Raw genomic sequence first — 27493 nt, 5'->3', positions numbered from 1 at the left:
GCCTTGCTCAAACCAGATGAGCCCACATTCAATCAAGAGACCTCGGAGTCTCAAACCTGAGTTTTCCACATCCCAGTCCGACGCTCCATCCACTGCACCACCGCCTGGTCAGGCAATATAAATCTCATTTTGAAAAAAAATTTCTTCCTTTAATTGTAAAAAGAAAATTGTCAGACTTAGAGCAATCAAATCCAGGCATAACAGAAAAGTTTTTCAAAGAAGTATAGAATTTTTACCAGACATGTTTTCAATATATCAAAAAATGGTCTGAAACAAACATCACGGGAAATAACAGTTTTCAATGGTGTTTTTTTTACTTCATTGCAAGTATATTGGACAGATATTAAATCTTTTTTGGAGTTTTTATCTAAAGAAATGCCAGACATCAAAATAGATGACAATAGTCTTCTTGAAGAAATTAGAAGACTGAATGTACATTTATATTCTGAAAAATTAATACAATGGAAAAATGAACATGTCAAAATTGATAAAAGATGAGTAGAAATAGTCAGCCATTTAAAAAATGAACATATTCCATGTGAAATTTATTTATTCTTGTTCAATTTACATTGTGCTGGCCTGGAACTAATGCAGCAGTTGATCGAGTTTTTTCAATTTCTAATGATTCTTGGAGAAGTGAGAAATCGAGATAGAATGTTGATTCTCTAGCTGCAGAACTTGCCATAAAATTCAATATGAAGGATATTTCTTGTTCAGATATTTCCAATATATTGTTACAAGATGATACATTGATAAAAAATATTCATTCAATGAAAATATTATCTAAATGAGTACTTTTTCTTATAATTATTAAAAATTAATAAGCATGTAAGCATAATTACAATATAAAATATTACAAATGCTTTTATTATGCATTTATCATATTATACTGTATTATTGTTGCAATGAATAAAATGTTTCTTTTATTTATGATATTGTTTTCTTTAATTTATTTTTGCCCTCCGTTTCATTGTAAAAAAGTTGATCACCTTAATAGTAGTGCTTAATAAAACTTTTTTTTTATTTTAGCACTCAGAAAGCTGTAAATTTTCTATCACAAATCATAATGTTTGCTCATAGATAGCTTTATCAAAATAAGAAAATATTTTCTAAGGTTTATAAGTGGTTTAATTGTGAATGGATATTGAATTTAATCTGATATGTTTCTGTAGCAATGGACCAGACTTTGACCTTTTATATCAGTGTTTATTTAAAGTCATAAATGAGAATGATTTTTTAAGTTTTACTGTTTATTTATTTACAAAGCTTGGTGCAAAGATTGTTCTTCTCCAAAGAACATGTTAGGAAGTGTTTCCTCTTTTATATTGCCTAATATAGTTTGTGTGAGAGTAGAATTGTTACTTTTCAAAACTTTTTATTGCAAAATTATTTTTTTTATTTACTCTTCTTCTAAGTTGCTCCACCATTGAGTCTAAGATTGTTTAGGATTAAAAAAAAAATGAATCAAATGAGAAGTAAAGTAACATAACAGATAAAAATAAATTCAGATTTATTAAAGGTAGGTTCTGAATGAAGGGACTTGGCATTAATACCACTCTTAAGGAACCCTCTAAGAGTGGTTTTCAACTTCATTCCCCTGCCTAGAATTGGTATTCTTGTTCACTCAGTCTTGGTACAGCTCATGTGATAGTACTGTAAAACAAAACACTCTAAGTCTCCGTGGCTTAATTGTCATAAGGTTTATTTGTTTCCTTCATAGGTGTGAGTGTTAGCTGGAGGGGCTCTGCTTCAGGTTGCCACTCAGATATAGTTCTGTTTTACTTGTCTCTCATTCTAGGAATTATGGCTCCCCAGAGCGTGCTGTTTTCATGTTAGAAATATAAGAATGGCAAGTAGAGTCACAGGATCCTTCCTAAAGCCTGCTTCTTGTTTCTAGTGCCCCGCTTGTGGAAGCAGATAGATAGCCAAACTCAGTATTGATGGTATGAAGATAAACAATGACAAAGATCTGGAAGGAAAGAGTAAATGTGGTTAATTTTTTTTTTTAATTTCCAGATTTGGAAACCATAGGCTTGCATCTGCAGAGCTAACTGCTAACAGACAACAGAGAGGATGTGGGCATTGAGCAAGCAAGCAGAGCTCAGAGGAGTACACAGAAGAGGCTGAGGACTCTTTCCAACTTTTATTTCCCAAACCAGTGAATCATATTTGGCAGTCTTTCTCCTCTAGGCAGGCGTGAATAAGGGAGTAAATAACAGACCTGAGTTTTATAGAAAAGGAAAGCTCAACATAGAAGCAAAGAATAGGGCTCACCAAGATGACTTTAATGTTCACTCAGCTTCTCTCAACCTTACGACAGATTTCCTCCTGATTATAGGTCCCTGACCTCTTTCAGCCAAGCATTTACTTTAGAAGACTTGTACTTGCAAAGTCTTTCTTTACGATATAAATTTTCATCCAGCTTCATTCCAGTTTTACAATCTAAGAATGTCTTTCTCAAGAACTTGGAAGCCATCCCTTTAAAACATGATTATTCAGAAGGCTAGTGCCCTATCTCCCAGTCTTATGGGAGAGCAGGAGCCTAACTTCAGTGGATGACCATTGGTAAACACAGATAGCCTCATCACACTGACAGCCTCCTACCTCAAACGTACATCTGCCAGTACTTTTCTATGAACTCACTTTAGCACTTAAACAGTCTTCACTTTTTGTTTCAGAGGAGTTGAGTTAAATCTTTATCTCCTGTTTCAGTAGTGTTGATAAAGTCTTTCTTGCTTGTTTAATTCTGTTTAGTGCAATTTTTCTTTGACAATGAGTAAGGGTTACTTCTCCAACTGGAAGTCAGCAAATCCTAAAACAACTCTTTAAACCATTGTGTGTGTGTGTGTGCACATGTTGAAATGCATTTTTAAATAAACTTGTTATTTTGTAATAATCTTAGATCTATAATAAAGATGCCAAGATGGTAGAGAAGGTTTCTATAGACTTCTACCGTATTTCCCCTAATACTATCATCTTATATTTACCATGATACATTTAACAAAATTAAGAAATCAACATTTAGCCCTGGCTGAGTAGCTTAGTAATTTAGAGCATTGTCCCAGTACACCAAGGTTATGGGTTCGAACCTCAGTCAGGACACATGCAAGAATCAAGTGGAACAACAAATCAATGTCTCTCTTTCTCGCTCTCCCCCTTTTTCTCTCTTTCTCTAAAAAAAATTTTAAAAGGAAATTAGCATTTAGTATAATGTTTTCAATTCAACTTTATAGTTTATTAAAATCTTACTACTTGTTTCCACAAATGTTCTTATTCTATTCTAAGATCTAATCTAGGATAACATGTTACATTTAGTTAAGTTTCCTTAGTCACTTCTAGACTATAACTGTTTCAGTCTTTTATCACTTTTTATGACTTTGACAATTTTGAGATAGATATATGGTTCCTGTATATTTTGGAACTTTCTTTTTTTAATTTGGGTTTGTCTGTTGTTTTTTTTCTCTCATGATCACACTGTATTAAAATAATAATATTACACAAATGAAATATTCTTTCCATCATAGCATCAGAGAATACTTGCAATTTACATGACTCCTCACCAGTGATAACCTTGTTCACTTGGTTATGATAGTGTCTGCCAGGTTTCTCTATTGTAAGATTATTTTTCTTTTTTTTTTCTTATTTTTTGAAAGAGAGAGAGAAAGACAGACAGGAAAAGAGAGAGATGAGATGCATCAACTCATAGTTGTGGTACTATAGTTTATCATTGATTGCTTTCTCAAATGTGCCTTTACTGGGGGTTTCAACCCAGGCAATTACCCCTTGCTCGAGCCAGTGACCTTGAGCTCAAGCCAGCGACCATGAAGTCATGTCTATGATCCCATGCTCAAGTTGGCAAACTGCAGTCAAGCTGGTGAACCTGTGCTCAAGCCAGCAACCTCAGGATTTCACACCTGGGTACTCAGTGTCCAGGCCAATGCTTTAGCCACTGCGCCACCACCTGATCAGGCTTATTTTTCTTTGTCATTATATTTTTCTTGGGAAGTGAATCACTAAAACAAGCTATCCTTAAGGAGGTAGGAAGGGATTAAGCTGAATTTCATAGAGAAGGGAGTATCTACACATATAATTTGAAATTTTTCTGTAATAAAGTCTCTTTTATTTCATTTATTCATTTATTCAATCATTTCTTTATATCAATATGGATTCATAAATATTTTTTTCTAATTTCTTTTACTAGAGAATAGTGTTTAGAAACCAAGATTTGTATGGTGAGGAAAGTATACTTGTTAATTGAAAGTGCAGTGATTATTTCTGTGATGGTAATTATTAATAGATAATTTTTCAAATATAAAATATTAAAGATTCCCATGCTTGGGAATTCTACTTCAGTAGATATGGAGTTGATTCTGAATATTTTTATTTATAATTTTCCTTTTCTCTTTAGAAGCCTCAAAAATAAGAGAAAGAAAACTTAGCTGTTCATTTTTCTCAAAAATAAGAAAGAAAGAAAAAAACCAACTCCACTATTCATTCTAGAAGAAGACCATGATTGGTTCAGCCTAAACCTCTTTTTAAGTTACATATATTTGGTTACTGGCGAATTCTGGAAAAGAGTAACTGTAGGTGGTATTTTAATTTAAAATAAAATGTCTAATAAATATAATTATTTTATTGCTGTAGTAGTTTGGATTTATTTATTGTGGAATATTTGTCTATATTTATTAGTAATTAATACTGCCCCTTCTATGAATTCCATGTTCTTATTGTTGGTTCCTATTTTTTTTGTGTGTGTTTTCTTACTTTCATTTTATCTTCTTTCTTCATGCTTTCCCACTGAAGTGGGAGCTCCACAGTATTTCAGATATTAAATCTATGTTTATTTCATGCATTGCAAATATTTTTCTAAACTAATTATTAATTAACTAATTTAGTCTCATATTCTTTTATAAATTGAAATCTTCAATATGACTGTGTTCAAAGCCAATTTTTATATTTTAAATATTGTTTTTTTCTCCTTTACAATGTGTTTTATTATCTAAAAGGATAATATACAACTCTATATGCTCAGATTTTTTTTAATAGCTACTCAGCCATCATCTTTCTTATTTATTTATTTATTTTTTTACAGAGACAGAGAGTGAGTCAGAGAGGGGGATAGACAGGGACAGACAGACAGGAATGCAGAGAGATGAGAAGCATCAATCATTAGTTTTTCATTGCGTGTTGCAACACCTTAGTTGTTCATTGATTGCTTTCTCACATGTGCCTTGACCGCGGGCCTTCAGCAGACCGAGCAACCCCTTGCTGGAGCCAGTGACCTTGGGTTCAAGCTGGTGAGCCTCACTCAAACCAGATGAGCCCACACTCAAGCTGGCGACCTCGGGGTCTTGAACCTGGGTCGTTCCGCATCCCAGTCCCACGCTCTATCCACTGTGCCACCGCCTGGTCAGGCTATATGCTCAGATTTTTAAGGTATTTTAATTATGTTTGCTGGTTTATCTGAAAGCTGTGGCTTTTTGTATGTTAAACTTGCTGAAATCTCTTTTTCAAACATTTTGTCTATTGATTTACTTATCTTTTAGTATAATTACATTGTTGGTCAATAAAGACACTGCCTTATTTTATTACATTCTTTACATATCTATATTTCTCATCTTAATATATTGGTCATATCTGCAACTATTAATCAGTAGCAGAGATAAAGAGCTTCCTTTGTCTGTGTTTGGCTTTAGAAGTATTGCTTACTATTTCTCCACTGTATGGCCAGTAGCCGTGGCCACCATCATAGCTGCCAGGCCTCTGTAGGTTCGCATTTTTTTTTTTTTGTATTTTTCTGAAGTTGGAAATGGGGAGGCAGTCAGACAGATTCCCACATGTGCCCCACCGAGATCCACCTGGCATGCCCACCAGGGGGCGATGCTCTGCCCATCTGGGGCATCGCTCTGCCACAATCAGAGCCATTCTAGCGCCTGAGGCAGAGACCACAGAGCCATCCTCAGCGCCCGGGCAAACTTTGCTCCAATGGAGCCTTGGCTGCAGGAGGGGAAGAGAGAGACAGAGAGGAAGGAGAGGGGGAGAGGTAGAGAAGCAGGTGGGCACTTCTCCTGTGTGCCCTGGCCGGGAATCGAACCCGGGACTCCTGCACGCCAGGCCAATGCTCTACCACTGAGCCACCAGCCAGGGCCGTAGGTTCGCATTTGATTCAACAGACAGTAATGAAACAACAGAGCCAGGAACTAGTGGGCCATTACCTTTTATTCTAGACTCGGACCGGCCAACGAGTAAAAAAAAACAAAAACACACAGTGCACCGAAACCCACTCACATGTTCTCCTGTTCCACAACCAGGAGAATCATTCTGTTTTTTCTAAAATCAAAGGCCCACTAGTCTTACTGAGTCCCCTCTGCCTGCCTCCATTTTGGCTGCCTGCCTTCTCTACAATCACATGGTCTATCTTCCTTACAACAACGTGGTGTCCTTTCAAAATGGCCTCCTAGCTCCTCCTTTTAAAAGTTTTTGACAGTACAATTTCCTCCTCCAGTACACATTAGCATAACCAAGCCCCTTCTCAAGTGGGAAGGTAATTAATATTAACACCTAGGAGAAGGCCATTCATATGAGCAGTGCCATCTTTAACAATCCAAGTGAGCAAAACCAAATGTTGGTCAAATAAGCTTGTAAATATGATATATATTTGCTCGCTTATAGTTTGCATTGAGAGTGGAGGACAGGCTGTAAGCAAGCAGGGCCATTATAGCCTAAGGTTTAGTTTTAAGACTTTAAGACTTTCCCACCCTAAGTGACTTTGTATCAGAAACTTCCTTGTTTGTATATTGGATTAAAGGTTTGATTTCTACACCAGAAAATGGGGCAGAGGAGCCCATACAGGAGGGAGAGCAGAGAAAGGCCACATGGAGGGGAGGAGAAGCAGCCAAGATGGCTGAGTGCTGAAGGAGAAACCAGTTTGTGCGGTTTGTGCAGAGAGAAGGAGATGGGGAACAGAGGTGAATAAAGCTGGTGAGGTGCAAACCTATGATTCTAGAAATACTTGGGTAAATCAGTGGCTCTGGGAGCCCTGAATGGAAAGGGAAGTGTTTTCCCACTGTTTGTATTTCTTGCTCACCAGGTGCAAGCTAGGATTAAAGCTAATGGCCCACCAGTTCTTGGCTTCGTTGTTTCATTACCGTTTGTTTGAATCAAATGTAAACCTGCATGGGCCAGGTGGCTGTGATGGTGGCTGTGCCTACTGGCTTTACATCAAATAACACAAATTTTACAACTTATTTGCCCAACAATCATAAATATGTTTTTTACTGGATAGCTTTATATGTAACTCTTATCGTAAGGATATTTTCTTATATTTATTTTTAATTGTTTTTCAATAAGTATTTTGTTTTATTTAATGATTTTCAGCATCTATCAAAATAATCTGATTTTTTAGGTCATTAAGGTGAAGATACATTTTTAAATATTGGATTAAAACTGTTAAGGATTCTTAATTGTATTATTCATATATTCTAAATATTTTAATAATGTCATCTAACTGGTCTACATTTTCCACAGACAGGTGTGTTAAAATGTGTTACTTAAAATATTTATTCTTATATTTTTCTTTGTATTGGAGTCATTTATTGGTATAGATAGTTTTATTTCCTTTCTTTAATAATGATGACACTCTTTAAAAGCTGGTCATTTGCCCTTCTTAAAGGTATATTTCTGAGAGTATAAACAATTTTGGCTGGAAATGTGTACCTAGATGTGGGGATAAATTGCAGTGGGGATAAAGGGCACTCTTGGAACAGGAAATGCTAACTGGAATTACCTTTACTGCCCCTCATCCACAGGCTCTCAAGAAGCTGGTTAGGCCATCTGCTTTCATGATATATATTAATAATGTGAGGGAGGCAAATCTCACAAAATAATTTAAAATTTCCTTCCCAATCTATATCTCATCTATATTTACTGACACTACACTAAGCTGTCATTTTCCTTTCAAAATGGACTCCCTAAGGATTTCCAACAATAATTTGCTTATAGTTTTATATTTATTTAGCTATAAAACAATATTTTGTTTTTAGTCATGAATCCAATAAAAATTCCTTTCCCTCCTGAGATAATCGTATGTAGGGAATCACCCATTTAACCTTGAACCCTCTATACCTGGGATTGGGGAACTTTAGTCAAAGGCCCTGAGTGATTGTCTCTTGGATGCAAACACAAAGAAAGTGTGAGTGAGTGACATTTGTGCAGACTCAAAGGAATGTATTTGAACAGACTTTTAAAAATTAGACTAGAGGTTCTGGATTGCCCTTTCCTTTGTGCTTGTTAATTAGCAAAAGAAAAGAATGTTCTGATCAATTTAGCCCTTTCTCCATGTCAGCAAAATGGCCATTAATCATTCTTCCACTTGTCATCTGATCTCCTTCCCTTGTAATACTGTTACCTCTGTTCTGCTCCTGTTAATAAAAGCTAAGGGAGGAGGAGATTCAGGACGTCTCTCCTTGCCTCTCTTGGTATGCCTCCCTCTCTCTTCCTCTTGACATAAGTTTTTGTCTTGAGTAGGTTTTTTCCACATGACACCGGTAGTTCCCAGCAGGCTAGAGTACTGCAATCATAGGGTTAAGATCAGAGTAGAAAGGCAAACACCACTGCTGGCCTCTCATTTTGTCAGGAATTGGTAACCAAATCTGTGTAATTTTATAATAGTCCAGATGATTTTGATTTGAAGACCAGTGTTTTAAGTAGTTCTCTAATATACCCATGATTATAACTGAATCTTAAACAAGACCTGAAAATAAATAAAATTAAAGTATAAAAGGCCCAGGCCAGTTGGCTCAGTAATAGAGCGTCTGCCGGGCGTGTGGATATCCTCGGTTCGATTCCAGGTCAAAGAGAACAGGAGAAACAACTGTCTGCTTCTCCCCCCTCCCCTTCTTCCTTCTCTCTATCTCTCTTTTCCCCTCCCGCAGCCATAACTGCGTTTGGAGCAATGGAGCATTGCCCCATAGGGAGCTTGCTGGGTGGATTCTGGTTGAGGCACATGCGGGAGTCTGTCTCTCTGCTTCCCTGTTTCTCACTTAAGAAAAAAAAAAGATATGAAAGAGTAATCAGGCCTGACCAAGCAGTAGTGCAGTGGATAGAGCATTGGACTGGGATGCAAAGGATCCAGGTTTGAAAGTCCGAAGTCTCCAGATTGAGTGCAGGCTCAATGGGCTCATCTGGCTTGAGTGTGGGCTCACCAGCTTGAGCACAGGGTTGCTCGCTTGAGTGTGGGATCATAAACATGATGCCATGGTCACTGGCTTGAGCCCAAATGTTACTGGTTTGAAGCCCAAGGTTGCTGGCTTAAGTCCATTGTCGCTGGCTTGAGCAAGGGGTCACTCACTCTGCTGCAGTCCATGGGTCAAGGCACATGTAAGAAAGCAATAAATGAACAACTAAGGAGCCACAATGAAGAATTGATGCTTCTCATCTCTTTTTCTTCCTTTCTGTCCCTATCTATACCTCTCTCTGTCTCTCTCTTTGTCGCTGTCACACACACACACACGAAGAGTAATTGGTACACAGATGTTATTTACTATTAATTATGGTTTGATATATATGAGATAGTTTATTAAAAATATAGCTTCTAAGGGCCACCCAGATCTACTAAATTAGAAACTTTTGAAATAAGGATGGTGAGTTTAATTTTAACATTATTACAAATGATTCTTATTCAGAGTCAAGTTTAAAAACTACAGTTCTAAGATCTAAGTGTTATAAATAATTTAATAGTTATTTAAAAAGTAATTGTGAATTTAATTAGTGTTCTGATCTTATAGAAAGTCACTCGACTTCTAAATGAATGTGGTTTAACAGGCAGCATAAGAACTATTAAAACATCCATGATCGATGTGATCGATATCCTGCATGCATACAGACATTATATTTTAAAGTTAAAATATAATTTATGTCCTATAAATTATAGTCATAATAATTAGAAGTTATAGAAAAATAAAATTAAAAATAAAATTAAAAATAAGTAAGTTGAAAATATGCTTATTGATATAGATAAAGACATAGACATAGATATATCTGCTCCATCTCTGTTTATCTTCTCTAATCACAAAAATATGACCAATATTAATATGGGTTTGTTTTAGAACTGTGAAAACTGTTGCTAATATTATTTGCTAATAAAAAATAGGGCTGCCCTGGCTGGTTGGCTCAGTGGTAGAGCATCAGCCTGGTGTACAGGAGTCCCAGGTTCGATTCCCAGCCAGGGCACATAGGAGAAGCACCCATCTGCTTCTCCACCCCTCCCCCTTTCCTTCCTCTCTGTCTCTCTCTTCCCCTGCTGTAGCCAAGGTTCCATTGGAGCAAAGTTGGCCCTGGGCGCTGAGGATGGCTCTGTGGCCTCTGCCTTAGATGCTAGAATGGCTCTGGTTGCAACAGAGCGATGCTCCAGATGGGCAAAGCATCAACCCCTGGTGGGCATGCCGGGTGGATCCTGGTCAGGCGCATGCAGGAGTTTGTCTGCCTCCCCGTTTCCAACTTCAGAAAAATACAAAAAAAATTAAAAAAAAAAAATAGGGCTGATAATCTGCTTCAGGCAGAACTACATTCATTATGATTATGTGCTTTTTTAAAGTCTCCCGTCTAAGTAGTAGTCACTTTACCATCAATTTCTAGGGCAAAAACAAAACAAAAACCCAGAAACCTGAGGTACTTTTTCATTTCCACATGTACAAAAGGTGAATAATAATAGTACTAATTTCATAATTTTTTTTTTCTGAAGCTGGAAACGGGGAGAGACAGTCAGACAGACTCCTGCATGCGCCCAACAGGGATCCACCTGGCACGCCCACCAGGGGCGATGCTCTGCCCACCAGGGGGCGATGCTCTGCCCCTCCGGGGCGTCGCTCTGCTGCGACCAGAGCCACTCTAGCGCCTGGGGCAGAGGCCAAGGAGCCATCCCCAGCGCCCGGGCCATCTTTGCTCCAACGGAAGGAGGAGTGGGGTTGGAGAAGCAAATGGGCGCTTCTCCTATATGCCCTGGCCAGGAATCGAACCTGGGTCCCCCGCATGCCAGGCCGACGCTCTACCGCTGAGCCAACCGGCCAGGGCCCATAAATTTTTTTTTAAGAATCAAATATCTGAGAATATTTGCCCTGAGATATAAAAATTGGGCATTGCAGATAAAAACATTGCAGCCACTCTGTTTTTTTAAGTGGTGATTCTTTGGTTTTTTTTTTCTTTGTTCTCATGTATAATGAACTTGACAAGACTCAAAACAACAAACTTTTTATTCCCCATGTGATGTAGCTTCTAATGTTTTTGCTTTGTGTTATCAGTTCTGTGGCTTTTAATCGAATCTTTCCTACTGTGCCTTCATAATTAGATGGTCAGTCAGCGATGAAGTAAATATTTTACTTATGTTTTGGGGTTTTCTTTCTCTGTGACTCTATTTTTAACACTTTGAAATTTTCAGCGGTTTGGCTGGTTTATGGCTGCCTTCTGAGATGTCAGGTTTGCTCTCCAAAATGTGTTTTAGGTAAACTTGGGAAATATACTCAAGTTAAAAAGCAGGAACAAACAGGCTTTTATCATGAAAACTTCCTTTCTCACCTAAATTTAGGAAGTGATACTTACATTTACCAAGTAAAATGAATGAGTAATGCCACTGAAGCCCCTGGGATCTCCCTTGTATCTCCATGATTTAGTTGCCTGGATTTAGGCAGAGTTTATATATAATCATATTTTTTATTTCAACCAATATTTTTCTTATATCAATAAATATACAGCTTTTGCTATTATTTTCTACCATCATAACCAGAAAGCTACAACTAGTGATCTTACCCCTGTTAGTTGCAGCTTTCCAAAAGTCAACTGTTGTCTTTGGATTTCTGTCCGTGCTTGTAGATTATCCAGGGCCTTTAAATAGTTACTTTCTGAAAATAATTTACTCAGTTTTTATAATTTACATTCATCAGATGGTTCATACAACTACTTAACTCTAAATCCATTCTTATTCACACGTGATATTTTTATTTTTCTGAGCATTTAATATTTTCAGAGTCTGCATGCTCACCAGTTTTACCTTAATAGAGTTTATTGTTTCATCATAGAGTCGGTTCTCCAAGGTCAAAGTTTATAATCTCTCTTTTTAAATTTATAGCACTAAAGAAAGTGCTTGGCTTATTAACAGTTATGTTTGCTTTTGTTATTGCATGTTTACTGATTAATTGAAGAGAGGTTTATTTATTTATTTTTTGCATTAACTTAAGGTTTTTCATTTTATGACATCATCCAATAATTTATATTTAGTTTTGCTTTTATGTTTTATTATTTTTATATTATACTGCATAGTGTGCAAATCTGTAGAAAAGACAATAGTGTGAAACTCATTGTTTCAAATCCTTTTTTATCCTAAGGAAATTCCATTAGTCTGTAAGATCTCACTTTCATTTATAGCAACTCAGTAAGTTAGAAAGCAATTAATGTCAAATTTAATTAGACTCTGGAACTTTCCCTAAGCAATTATTCATAGATTACAATGAAAAACTACTTTGAGTGAGGCTTATAAATTCAGAAGATAAAGGCAACATATCAAATAAAAGAACTACCATTCAAATGAAGTAAGAGTTGGAAGTAGTAAGAACATCAAAATATTCAAAAATCAGGAAAGCAAATAATAATCTAGAGAGTAGAGATAACTATAACTCTAAAAATAAAAATGAGAAAAAAGAAGAGTCTTTAAATCTGTCATAATTTGGAAATGATGCTTTACAAAGTACCTAACGTGTTCGGTACAGATTCGACACAGAAATGTGTGTGTACTATTGCTCATGTTATTATAGTGATGGTGTCAGTAGAATTTTAAGAAACACAAAATCAATAGTCAAAGTAAACTATCACAAAGAGTACAGTTAGAGAAACAGAGGAAACTAAGGAGAAGAAATAGATATATTTTAGCCACAGTAAGAAGAGTAACCCATTAATAAACTGGTTGGTATTCTGAGTTTCAGGCGTTCTTACCCTGGAGAGAATCCATCATCAGAAAGATTGAGACTGATGAAGTAATCCATAAGAAATGAGGAACATATTGAAAACTGAATGTTAGTTTCTGGATAATGAATGGTCTCTCTATTTCCTAAGTTAACAGACCCGTCTCCTGCTAACTGAATCAACGAACAGTTTTCTTCTATAGGCTTTTGTTAGAACACTTTCAATGTTACTCATGGAGGGATTCAGAAGTAAAAAGTAATGCAAAAATTAGCCAGCAATAGGGTTTATAATTAAACTGTGCTTTTAGCTCATTCTGGTGATCAATCTGACATAGAAAATGTAGTATAATTATTTTCTGAAGTCTCTTTTTGTGTTAGCACAATTTGTAAGTCTGCATTCTCTCATCGAATCCCATTTTGTAGTCTGCCTCTTTATCCAACTGCTTTCTACTAGCTTTCCTCTAGGTATAGGATCATATAATGAAATACAAGCTTTTACTAAGTCTAGGAGTTTATTTAGTTCAGTAGTGTGCCTGAACTATCAATGAATCATAAATAGCCTTTAGAAATTGTGCCTTCTCCAACCTGTGTTAGTTCCTCAAATTCTCTATTCTACTTAGGCACATTTATAGTATTTAGGCAGGACAATGATTTGCCAGTTACTGCAATGTTTATTCAGCCCATATGTATCTATGTTAGAGTTTTCTTTCAAGTTTTGTGTTATGGGCTTATGTTTTAGAGTATAAAGAACCATACTTTTTTTTCAACCAATAAAGATGGGTTGGCTCTTAAAATTATTGAATCTGGGAAGTCAGCAATACTTTTTACTTCCTAACACAGAAAAGGGTTGGATATAATTAAGGGAAGAGAGAGATGAAGAAAATCTATATTTGATAGCTTCTAGTATAAACAAAATTTTATTTTGCCTAACTTATCAGGTTCCTAGAATGCTCTAATAAAGTAACACAAACTGGGTGGCTTTTGAAAAAAAAAAACAAAAACAGAAACTTGTTGCATAGTTTTTATGATTTTATGTCCAAAATCAAGTTGTCAGCAGAACCATGCTGTAGGAAAGAAACTATTTCACACCTTTCTCTTAACTTCTGGTGTTATCAGCAATTGCAGTTTTTGGCATTTCTTGTTTTGTAGCTTTCTAACTGTCTTCATAATCACACAGAGTTTTCTATCTTGTTGTGTCTTCACATATTCTTATATAGACACCATCATACTAAACTAGAAGCCCACTCTATTTCTATCTGACTTCATCTTAACTAATTACAACTAAACAAACACTATTCTCAAATAGGGTCACATTCTGAGATAGTGGTCACATGTCATACTGAGTATTGTAGGACTTCAACACATCTTTTCTGGGGGTAGAAATCATTTATGTATTAACCAACTGGTAGAATCATACATGACAATTACTTTTTCCTCAAAATATTGATTAGCAAATATGAATCTAAATGACAAGTAGATGTTGAATAAAATTAGTTGTATATCTAAATATACTTTAAAATATATAATCTATATGAGATACCTAGCTGTTGGCTATTATGTGAGTGGTTCTAAAAATAAGTAGGGGTTAATTATAATGTTAGGATAAGCTTAAGAAGAGGCATCTTGGCCAGTTTTTATTCACAAAATATTTTATAAAAATAAATCATTCCCCCCCTGACCAGGTGGTGGCACAGTGGATAGAGCCTCAGACTGGGATGCAGACAATCCAGGTTTGAAACCCCGAGGTCACCGGTTTGAGTGCAGGCTCACCAGCTTGAGCACAGGATCATTGGCTTGACTGTGGGATCATAGAAATGACCATAGGGTCTCTGGCTTGAGCCTAAATTTCACTGGCTTGAAGCCCAAGGTCTCTGGCTTGAGCCCAAGGTCACTGGCTTGAGCAAGGGGTCACTTGCTCTGCTGGAGACCCCTGGTAAAGGCACATATGAGAAAGCAATTAATAAACAACTAAGGAGCCACAACAAAGACTTGATACTTCTCATTTTTCTCTCTTGTTGTTTGTCCCTATCTGTCCCTCTCTCTGTCTCTCTGTCTCTGTCACAATAATAAATAAATAAATAAATAAATAAATAAAGCATTTCCTTTGGCTGTATAGTTTAAGAGTCTTGATATAATAGTTTCCAGGTCCACCCATGTTGTTGCAAAAGTAATATTTCCTTCTTTTTCATGGCCCCATAGTATTCCACTGTATATATGTACTACAGTTTTTTAATCCACTCGTCCACTGACAGACACTTGGGCTGTTTCCAGATCTTTGCTATTGTGAACAATGCTGCCATAAACATGAGGGTGCATTTCTTTTTTTTTCAGTCAGTGATATGATGTTCTTGGAATATATTCCTAAAAGTGGGATGGCTGGGTTAAAAGGCAGATCCATTTTTAATTTTTTGAGGAATCTCCATACTGTTTTTTTACAGTGGCTGCAGTATTATGTTAAGTGAAATAAGCCAGGAAGAGAGAAAAAAACATCATATGACCTCACTCATTTGAGGAATCCAAGGAACAATGAGAACTGAGGAATGGAATTGAGACAGAGGAGGGATCAAAGGGACCAGAGGAAAAGAGGACAGAGGGAAAGGGGATGATAGGATGGGATAAACCTGAAGGGAATGGAAGAGGATGCTGTAGGTAGGGGGTTAAGGGTGATGTTGAGGGGAATAAAGCAGAGGGAGGATGCATTAGGGCAACCCTAGAATCTATGTAAATACAATTAATTAAATAAAAAAAGAAAAAATCCTATTTGAAAACTAAAATAAATAAATAAATAAAAGAGTCTTGAGTATTACTCAATAAGAAATCAAGCTACAAACTTAAAGTCCTAATTATAAATGATAGTACAAGTGAAAACTCTAGCATTGGCTCAATTCAATCTTTCATCCTTCAATCTTTCATCCATATTCTCAGAAATTAGATTTAAATGAATCTGTCACATAGGCAAATGATATGTTTAAGTAGCTTTTATAAATAAATCAATTGCTTTTCTTCAAAGTGGAGTATTTGGCTGGTCTTTACATGTTCAAATAGTTTTCTTTATACTTTTGTGTTATAATGCAGTGTATACTTGAAGAGGACTTTATTTTCTGATTTTCAGAGTAACAATGGGATCTTGTCCTGGTCTTATACAATAATACATTTCTTGTAGGTACACTTATAGTTAATTCTCATTCTTCAGTTTCCTTTAAAATGTATGCTAATGGAAGTTTTATATTTATTTATTATCACTACAGCAGATATTTTGGGGGAGGAGGGTGTCCAGTTTTTTGTTTGTTTGTTTCAATTTATTCCACCTAATGAGACATCTTAGGGCAGCAGTCATGTTGACAGTAAAAGTAATAGCTTTACAAAAGCAGTAACCTGTAGCCACATATTGCTCTTCTGAAAAATGGAAGCATTGGTTCAGGGCACATCTTTTTATTGAGCGACCACCGTCTATGATGAAAGATATGGGTGAGAAAAGAACATTTCTAATCGAAGAACACTCAGATAAGGAGGGTCAATTAATCTTTGTCTTTTGAAACTGAGGGTAGGAATTAACTTCTGTAAACTAGGATGATGGCAAAGTCCAAATAAAACTTACATTATTAAAGTTCTTTGTGACTCTCCTTTTCAGCCTGTGCAGATTGCTTTGCACTTGGGTCAGCTTCTGAATTAATACAGTTGCTAAGGCCTGGTTGGTTACCAATGCTAACAAATATTGAAAACTACAAACTATCTTGGCAGTGACTGTTATCTAAACCTGAAAGACTCGTTTGCATTCAGTTGAGCTCATCTTAGTTTGTTGTTATCTTCTGGGAATTTCATTTAATTTTACTGAGTAGAAAAGGTACATGTAAAATGAAACTTGAGTAAACCTTGCCCTGGCTTGCAGCCTTTGAAGGTGTAAAGGGATAAAAGTATAATAGAACACATGACTATCTCTATAGCTTGAACTAAATATTTCTTATGTTTATGTTAGAATTGACTTTTGGGAAGTGTTCATTTGTCCAAGATTGAAGAATTCTTAAATTGACATACTACAGAACAATCTAATCCATTCTAGTTCACATTTCACTCTTTTTATACCAGCACAAATTAATAGATACGTAGGTATATTTCTTATACAGATCTTGACTGTGGTTTTAATGATTATGATGATTATAGTTTAAGAATCATCTATATTTAGTTTATATAAATAGCTACCAGAATTGAAAATAAGAAGGAGGGGGAAGGACACAACATATTCTGATTATATATGCCACAAATCCTGAATTATAAAACTATTTCCAACCCTATGGATGTTACATTTAACAACAAATAAGTGAGGAATATTTTTTTAAAGATTTTATTTATTTATTTTAGAGAGGGGAGAGAAAGAGAGAGGCAGAGAGAAAGGAAGGGGAGGAGCAAGAAGCATCAACTCCCATATGTGCCTTGACCATGCAAGCTCAGGGTTTGAACCAGCAACCTCAGCGTTCCAAGTCAATGCTTAATCCACTGCACCACGACAGATCAGGCGGAATATTTTGTGTAATCAAAGAAATGTATTAAAGTGAATTGCATCAAATAGGGTGTTTTGCTATGGAAAGAATGCAGCAGAGCTTTTGAACAAACATGTAGTCTGAAATAAATATTTGAGTAACAAATGGTATAAATAGAGTGTTCTGTAATTTATAATGGTTATAATTTGGATCTACTTCAATAAGATTGTTCTTATAATTATATAGTATTGTATTTTAGTGTCATATACTAGTATAATATTTAAATTCATGTCTACAAAGTAATTAGAAAATTAATATAATTAAATCACCTATCAGTTTTCAATCAATCCTATTTTACACAAAATTATTACTTTAACAAAAGTTTATGTTAATTTTTTTCTTGCATCTTCAGCATAACTTTGTTTTACTTGTAAATTTAAAAAACATTCAGAAAAATGGAAGAGGCACATGGTACCATTAACTAGTCGATCTCAATTTAGGTTTCTTGGGGGATTATTCTGGTTAGCATTTGTTAATTTCCAGGAGCACTGTCTAAATAATACTGAATAGCTCATCCACTTACTGATTTTTGTGTTTGTTTGTTTGTTTATTTAAGTGAGAAGCAGAAAGGCAGGGAGGTAGAGAGCAAGACTCCCCTATGTGCCCCGACCAGGATCCACCTGGCAAACCCCTCACAGGGTGATGCTCTGCCCATCTGGAGCAGCTGCTCCATTGTTCGACAACCGAGCTATTTCAGTACCCAAGGAGAGGCCACAGAGCTATAATGCAAGTTGGTCAGCATCCTGGACCAACTTGCTCGAACCACCGGAACTATAATGGCAAGAGGGGAAAAGAGAGAAAGAGAAAGAGAGAAGGGGAATGAATGGGATGGGGTGGGGAAGCAGATAGTAGCTTTTCCTGTGTGCTGACTGGAATCGACATGGAACTTCTACACACTGGGCTAACACTCTACTTCCAGACCAAGGCTCAACCGCTGAGCCAACCGGATAGGGCTGATTTCTGCTGTTTTGTTAAAACATGTTGTGATCGGTGAACTTACTCTCACTAAATCATCTTTCAAACATATTTGTTGAAATTCTTAATGAGAAGTTGCACATAAAGCTAAAATAATGTTTCTTAGCTGACTAAAACTTTAAACACGGCTTGCCATTTAGTCTTTTTTTACTAAAGATAATATAAACTCTTCAATGATAAGCTATCTTACAAAATAAAAGTGAATTCCATGTGGGGGTTTTTTCTCACTCTTAACAGACACCTATGTGATGAAGAAATTCTGACAGTACACTTGGCATGCATGTTTCTTGGGAACAATGGTCTCAATCTAATCAAAGGTATTTCTCAAAACAAAATCTTGTAATGTATAAGTGCCCTGCTTTTCAGGAAACCATTTCTAGTATATTTTCCTGTAAATGTCAAAGGGATAATAGAATTCTGTGAAATTATATGTTGCTCTGTTCATACTGAACTTGTCTTGATTTTCAAAAAGCTTTTTTCTCTAGAAAGAAAACCTTATTTTTTATTATGACCCTGCAAATTTCTTATTGTTCATAGTCAAAGAACATAATTAAAGTGCTTTAGCTGAAATCAACAAGCTGCTGGAAATCTTGAAATAATTTATTATTTTTTTGTATTGAAAAATAATCTGTAGATAGTACTACTTTTCATGAGACTTCAAACATTAATGCTTGACAGGGGGTACATTTTCAAGGGATATGGATGAGGGCTTCCACATCCCCTTCCAGCAAATATGGTGGCTTTTCAGCATTTGGTATTTCCTTAGCTGAGAATGTGAAATTATCAGTAGTAAAATACAATGTGAGGCAAAAGTGGATTTACAATTGTTCATATGTAAAATATCACAATAATTATAAATAATACTACAAGAATAAACTCTGTGTTTTGCATACTCACAACTGTAAGCCTATTTCTGCCCTATCCTATAAGTGAGAGCGTTTAAGATAACTAGTTATTAGGCAGATAACTCCAAGAAAGGACAGCTGGCTAAATCTTACATTTAAATATGGTTAAAGAAATAATTTTAGTTAGAAATGTTTTGTTATTATTCAGAAAAATGAATGACATTTTAATTTTACATATAAAATTATAGTATAGAAAAAATAGTGTCATACATTTATTTTCCATCCTTAATTTGAGACTATCTTATCTTACTTGCCAGTGTATATTTACCCCAAAAAGATATTGTTTATTGGTTTATCCTTTATCCTGTTAAGCTATAAAGGTTATAAATGATGGCTTCCTTTCTTCCCTGGAGAGAGTGTCATACACTCATCACTGTTAAGAAGTAATTGTCACTAAGACAATTTTTCTAACATTGACGAAAATGCTTGTTTTCAACCTGCTGCCCAAGGTCCTAATACCTTAAATAGTGTCATTTTATACTTGATGTTTACACCTTTGAACATTGATATTTCATTCCTTTAATTCAGGCTATAACTTGCTTTCTAGCATCTAAATAAATTTTGTCTCTCCAGTGTTAGAAATAAATACTAATGAAGATGCACTTGCTATTAAAGAGCATAGAAAATCCCTTGAGCAGCTGAATTAAAGGATTAAGCTTTAGTCCCTCTGTTAATTGACTGAGAGCTACTAGGCTAAAATGGAAGTCAGGACAAGTAAGTAAATTAACAATGAAGTGGAACCTAAGATCTAAACCAGGGGTCCCCAAACTATGGCCCACGGGCCGCATGCGGCCACCTGAGGCCATTTATCTGGCCCCCGCCACACTTCTGGAAGGGGCACCTCTTTCATTGGTGGTCAATGAGAGGAGCATAGTTCCCATTGAAATACTCGTCAGTTTGTTGATTTAAATTTACTTGTTCTTTATTTTAAATATTGTATTTGTTCCTGTTTTGTTTTTTTACTTTAAAATAAAGTATGTGCAGTGTTCATAGGGATTTGGTCATAGTTTTGTGTTTTTTTTTATAGTCTGGCCCTCCAACGGTCTGAGGGACAGTGAACTGGCCCCCTGTATAAAAAGTTTGGGGACCCCTGATCTAAACAATTGGTAGAAAGAAATTTGGAAGAAAGGGGACTTTGAGAAGAAATAAACTAAGTTATTTCAATCACTATTTGTGCAAACTTCTCTTTCTGATTTTCCTTCAACATAAAGAAGGACATATGTCATATTTGTAATTAGACTTGTTCAAAAAGCCCAGAAAATAAAATATTTTAATTCCATGACATATAATTCCTTTTTTTTTTTAAATGAGAGGAGAGGAGACAAATTCCTGCATATGCCCTAACTGGGATTCACCCAGCAAGCCTCATACAGATGGGGGGACACTCTGCCCATCTGAAGTGATTTCTCATCGACCAAGCTATTTTTAGCACCTGAGGCAGAGGCTCCAGGAGCCACCCTCAGCCTTCAGGCCGGAGGGAACTTGGAACTTGCTGGCACTAATCCAGCCATGTGGGAGGGGAAGAGAGAGAGAGAAGGGGGAGAGGGAAGGGTGGAGAAGCAACTGATCACTTTTCCTGTTGTGCCCTGATGAGAAATCGAACCTGGGCCATCCACACACGGGTGATGCTCTACCACTGAGCCAACTGGTCAGGGCCAACATATGACTTTTCAGGGCACCAATTCGTCTTCCAAAAGACCAATTTGGAATTGATTAATTCTTAGTTATCAAATATCCAATAAGAATGTTCTGACATTGTCAGAATAAATGATATAACTGAAGTAGAAAATGAATTGAGTTGAACAATTCTAGTTGCAGTCTCTAAGGTGACCATGGGTTCTGGTTTGCCTAGGACAGTTCTGATTTATGCATTGAAAACAATTCAGAAAAACCTGATGCTAACATATTGGGTTCAGTGAAATAGTGCCTATAGGCCTATAGGTTTATAGTCAAAGAATAACTCAGAGAAAATATGTTTAAAGCATAAGATAGATGGATAGCTAGATAAATGATAAATACATGATCAGATAGATAGATAAATAGATAGAAATGATAAATAAATAGGAGAAAGAGAGAGAAACAGACAGGTTAGATCACAGTCTCTGTGACCAAAGCAGGGGTGAGGTTTATAACAGAAAAAGCTATGCAAGGAAACATGAGCGGTGAATTTGTATAAGTCTTTGTCCCATCAGTTCAGAATGTGTTGTTTGTAATGGAGTCAGAAAAGGCCAACTACTAAGTCTTATATCCTTTTGTTGAGTGTAGTCTCATAGAATCACGAGTTCACCATCACAGTTTTTCTATGAAATCTTTTCAGTTTTCTGAAAAATAGCTGTTCTCATTCATGCTGGGGACCCTGACTGCTTGGTGCTTTATAATCATCAAGCTCAGGGTCACATTGAGAGCATGCTCAAGAATCTGCAATTTATTTTTTTAATCATAATGCAGTTTTGAGGTCTTGTTTTATTTACCTTCTTCATGGATTTTTTTTATTTGTTTAAAAAATTAATCTTTTTCACAGTCACATTAATGGCCTAGAGGAGTTTTGCCTATGTCCATTTTGTATTTCCAACTTCTGTTATGGCTCCATTTAAAAACCATGAGATGTATAAGTAGTGCATAGAGTTTTTATTTTGTTAAGTCCAAAAAACCACCAGAAAAGCAAAAACATAGCTCTTTACTCAACTTTTTTTTTTCCAAATGGACTCTAACAAACACCTTTGTCCTAAATAGAGTAGCTATAGTTTTTCAAAAGCAGCAGCTGTGAAATGCATACCCCTTCTTACAGGAGAAGTCTTCATTTAACACTTCTGCTCCTTCCTGGCTACTAGTTGTAATATCCACCTCTGCTGTGGTCAGTATGCCAGTCTGTAAAATGCAGGGAGTTATCAAGAATGGTACTGAGGCCCTGGCCGGTTGGCTCAGCGGTAGAGCGTCGGCCTAGCGTGCGGAGGACCCGGGTTCGATTCCCGGCCAGGGCACACAGGTGAAGCGCCCATTTGCTTCTCCACCCCTCCGCAGCGCTTTCCTCTCTGTCTCTCTCTTCCCCTCCCGCAGCCAAGGCTCCATTGGAGCAAAGATGGCTCGGGCGCTGGGGATGGCTCTGTGGCCTCTGCCTCAGGCGCTAGATTGGCTCTGGTCGCAACATGGCGACGCCCAGGATGGGCAGAGCATCGCCCCTGGTGGGCGTGCCGGGTGGATCCCAGTCGGGCGCATGCGGGAGTCTGTCTGACTGTCTCTCCCTGTTTCCAGCTTCAGAAAAATGAAAAAAAAAAAAAAAAAAAGAGAATGGTACTGAGATCAGGTGCAGACTGGCCCTGATGCAGGCAAGAAGGTGAAGCATTGAACACAGAGATCTTAAAAACAATAATAAAGACTAAAAAGGAGTCTTTCTTTCTGCTTTTGATAGCTGTCATGTGCCAGCAACTCTAAACAATGGCAGCAATAACATACTCCACCCTGCCAGAGCTGACCGCTTCCACTGCCAACCCCCAGGCACTCTAGTGCATCAGTGAATATGGTTTCTAATCATTAGGCAATACAGGAGAATATGTGAATGACAATTTAGGTGTACAACAAATTTGGGCAAGAAATTGAGACTAAAAAGTAATGTGAAGAACCAAAGAATAGTCTGAATATTAGTGTTGTAGTGCTCTATGCACATACTGTACTGTAAGTCTAAATGTTTTTTTATTTTATTTTTTTCATAACTGTTTTCTACATCAGTGAACTGAAACCAAAAATGGATGTTTGATTAAAATAGGCATATACTAAATGTTCATTTTTTTAAAAAGTTTATTTCATCCACAATAGGGAACTTGACAATATCACTGATGGAATAAAATCAGAAGAAACACATCTGCTAAAGAAGCATGAGCATTTGCTTTAAAAGTTGGTAGTTAATTTAGGAAGACTGGCTCTCTTCAGAGCTGATGTTGTACATATGCAGCTGCAGAAGGTGTATTTACAATATCATTTCCAGAAAGCAGACATTTTATTTAAATAAAGTGACCTTTCTTCTAAACTATTTTTATTCGTTTTCAAACCCAAGTTTTCCACTGCACATATGACTGTTGCTATATTGGCTCCATTTACAAAAGAAGATTTTGCAAACAGATAGATATCAGTTTTTATATTGGTGACATCAGAGTTTCCAAAGAAAAATCAGGTTAATTGCAAGATCGCTTTGATGTATTTTTTAATGAATTGATAAAGTTAAAGTAAACCTTTTTGAAAATTCATTGTCGAAATAAAACACCAAACACTACTGAAAAAGCAATTCTAACTTCAAATTTAAAAGATCAATATTGACAGTAGAATTTTACTTTTATAATAAAACTTAAAAATATGATGTGACAAGGCTTGTGTTTTAAAAAGTCCCTAATTAAGACACCAAAGGCAGAAATAATTTGCAATAAGTTGTAGTACAAACTCAATTTATTATGATAATTCCAGAAATACAAATTGCTGTTGCAAAGCTGATTTTGAACGTTAAGCAGTACTTTGGCATGGTAGTAATACCTTCTCTCTATGTTGTTCATTATTAATTAAATTTTAGAAATATTTGAGCCTTTCAAAAGATATATTTAAAGATAAGACTGAGTGTGCTAAAATGTACTAGACTTTTTAACAGCCGTTTAAATTGTAGCTCTACAATGTTCAATATCAGTTTTAAATATTTAATCATGTTCTTCAAATAAAGCATGATTTCTAAAAATATTAGCACTTGAAGTTTTTAGTAAATTGTGATTATAGAAAACAATGAGTATAACAAGAGACAATGGAATATAGTACTAAAAAGACAAGGGACCTCTGAACAAATTAGAGTTTACACATACATTAACTTTAAATTTAAATTTTCATATTCGCACTTTGAAATATCTTAATGTGTAGCAAAGGTCTCTTATAGAGCTGTTAATTAACTTGAAAATAATTGAAAATTCCCCTAGGAAAACTATCTGAATTGGGAAATGGATCAACATAGCAATATCTCACAGGATCCATATGTTGCTTTTATCTTTTATCATTCAGGGGCTTTGTTCAGCTTAGACAACATACACATATAAAACATACCTTGTGTATTTGGACATTCACAGATATATACACACCTGTGTATTTGTACTTATACATTCAAATAGACACATTTATAGGTGTATATGTGTATTTGTATATTCATCCACAAATAACATTTGTGTGTGGTGTAGTATACATTGTGTGGGAGTGTGTGTGTATGTCTGTGAGTGTGTATTGAAATGTCTTCAAAAACAAGAAAACTTTATTCTTTCATCTTGCTCACTTGATCTGATCTACCATATAATCAGAATTATTGAAGATCTGGAGGACTCCTCCTTCTTTGCACATATCCCAGGCTTTTTCCAGGGTTTATTTTCCAAATCTCTCATAGGAAAACTTTATTAAATATTTTGATGTTATTCAAGTCAGGCCCACATGGGATCATTTCAAGAATATTTCTTACTTCATATCTCTGAGTTTTATTTAGAATTTATTTGCATGTTTTGTGAAGCATATCATAAAAATTATTTAAAATTCACCATGAATTCTTCTACCATTCACAGAATCAGTTACTTTTGTCTTCTCACAATCAGAAATCATCAGTTCCATATTTAGCTATGCTTGAATAATACCCTTTACAAGATTCTTATGTAAGGTGTTTTTGTGGCACATACTCATGATATTCTCATTATATCTCTGATTGAGTGATATTTAGATTTAGTAATACTTATAAATTTAGTTTCCTATTGTAATTGTTAATTTTAGACTTAAAAGATCCATGCAAGACAAGAAAATCTTTAAGTAAGCTTCATCTTTTTCAGTACAGAATGTGATGGCAACAGGGGCGGGAGGTTGGGGGAGGGGGGAGGGAGTGAAGAAAGAGAGGGATTAGGGGAGGGGAGGGGCACAAAGAAAACCAGATAGAAGGTGACAGAAGACAATTTAACTTTGGGGGAGGGGTATACAGCACAATCAAATGTCAAAATAATCTAGAGATATTTTCTCTCAACATATGTACCCTGATTTATCAATGTCACTGCATTAAATTTAATAAAAAATAAAAAAATAAAAACAAAAGGTGATTTATCTCCCCACCAAAAATTAGCATACAAACATATCTTCCCTCAGTGCACTTATTTATTAAAAACTCTTAATCAAGTTTCTTTTATAAGATTTGAAGCTAGTTTATGGAACAATAAGTTGAAAATCAGGATGTACCAGTGATAAGATTAATCAGATACTGATCAGGTGAAAAACTATCCATGAAAAAAATATTTGAATCTTTTTATTTTTATACTGAAAATGTATAAATAATTATAGACATTTACTTGACAGAGTTTGAAATGTCCAATTACTGACTTATTTACCACTTCAAACTCATCCAAAGCTGTCACAACCAAAACAAAACAAAGTCAATTGAATCCTATAACCTTTGATGTTCATAAAGTAGAGAAATTTTAGACATTTCTCAGAAAACTTTAACATCTACCATGTGCCATGCACTGTGCTACTCACTGAGAATACAATTATACATATGAAACATCTCCTGTTATGGTCTAGCTGAGCAGTATAGTTGAGAAAATACACAGCAAAAATGAAATATAACATGAAAAGCATTAAAAAGTAGATATATAGCCTGACCAGTGGTGGTGCAGTAGATCGAGTGTCGACCTGGAATGCTCAGGTCACAGGTTTGAAACCCCGAGGTTGCTGGCTTGAGTGTGGCTCATCCAATTGGAAAAGGTAGTTCAAGTAACCCTTTAAAATATATTCAACCAAGAAGCCATTAAGACAGGCATTATGCAATAAAGGAAACTTTAATTTACTCAATACCACCACTCTATTGCTTTTGTATTGTTTTGTTTTACTACTTCATGCTCTTTTCTGTCTCTTTTATTACTTCCACTTATCAACGTACTTCACAGCTTTCACTCATTTTCTTTTGTATTTTGAAGAGGCAACATGGAGTGTGATTTGGGGATGAACTGCAGATTTTATAAACTTTAAGCATACTCTAATCACTAATGACAGTTCCTCCTTTGGTTTATAATGGACATTTTTAAACTGAAGCAACTATTTGGTGTGAAAAGCAAACACTTATAAAGTAATTTATTTGATTTTGCTTCATAAAAAGTTCATTTGCATTATGCCTCACAAAATGTAAGAGTAAATTGAATTGTGTGTATTTTAAATGAAAGAATGCTTAATTAAACTTACCAGAATGAGAGTCTTAATGAATTGGTACATTATGCTATTCATTTACTTAAAAACTATTGCTTAGTTTTCAATATGCTTAATAGTTTTATCAGCTTAACTTTCAACTGATATTATTAGCCAGGAAATGACTAGAATTAGGCTCTTGATGGTCACTGAGGAATGAATATGTTTTTCTTCGTTAGCATCAGTTATCTTTACAAGACTTGTATCAAAGCATAAATTATAATCAATTTAAGTATGTACATTCTACTTTTCTATATGTAGGAAATAGCAGCAAACTTCTCAAACTCAGTTATAGGCACTGTGTCTGATATCTTAATCTAAATAGTGCTGAATTAACAAACAAGTGACTTAAAATACACAAATATTAATGTCTGTTGCGATTCAACTATGACTCTCTTTTATTTCAGATTGTACTGAAAGCACTGCCCTATCTGGGTGGGACATGCTGTCTTCTGGAAGACTGACATGCATGAGTGGAAACACACATGGCAACTCTTTCATTCATAATTAGTTATGTAAAGCCGGTCATATTAGCTAATGAAATATAAGTCTTCAGTAAGCAGAGCTCAGTAAGAAGGGGCAGTAAATGTTTTGACAATAGTACATTCTATTTCAGGAGCAACAACTGAATAATATCTGTGTTGTCCTAGTGCCTCTTAATGGGTTTTGGCCAGTCTTACCCATCTGGAAAAAAAAAAGTTAACTAATTAAAATGCTCTATGAATTTACTGTGGATTTTGTCTTTGATTTATAATTATCTATTCCATTCTATTTTTTGTGCAAATATTCTGAGAAAATTCTTTAAGATAAATAAGTCACTAACAAATACTGATTTCTTTATTCTTCTTTTTACCAAAAATATTTATCTACATTTCACTTCAAACCTTAGTCT

This window comes from Saccopteryx bilineata, chromosome 2 (genome assembly GCF_036850765.1).
Source record: "Saccopteryx bilineata isolate mSacBil1 chromosome 2, mSacBil1_pri_phased_curated, whole genome shotgun sequence".
NCBI lineage: Eukaryota > Metazoa > Chordata > Mammalia > Chiroptera > Emballonuridae > Saccopteryx > Saccopteryx bilineata.
This window is presented reverse-complemented; position numbering follows the sequence as displayed.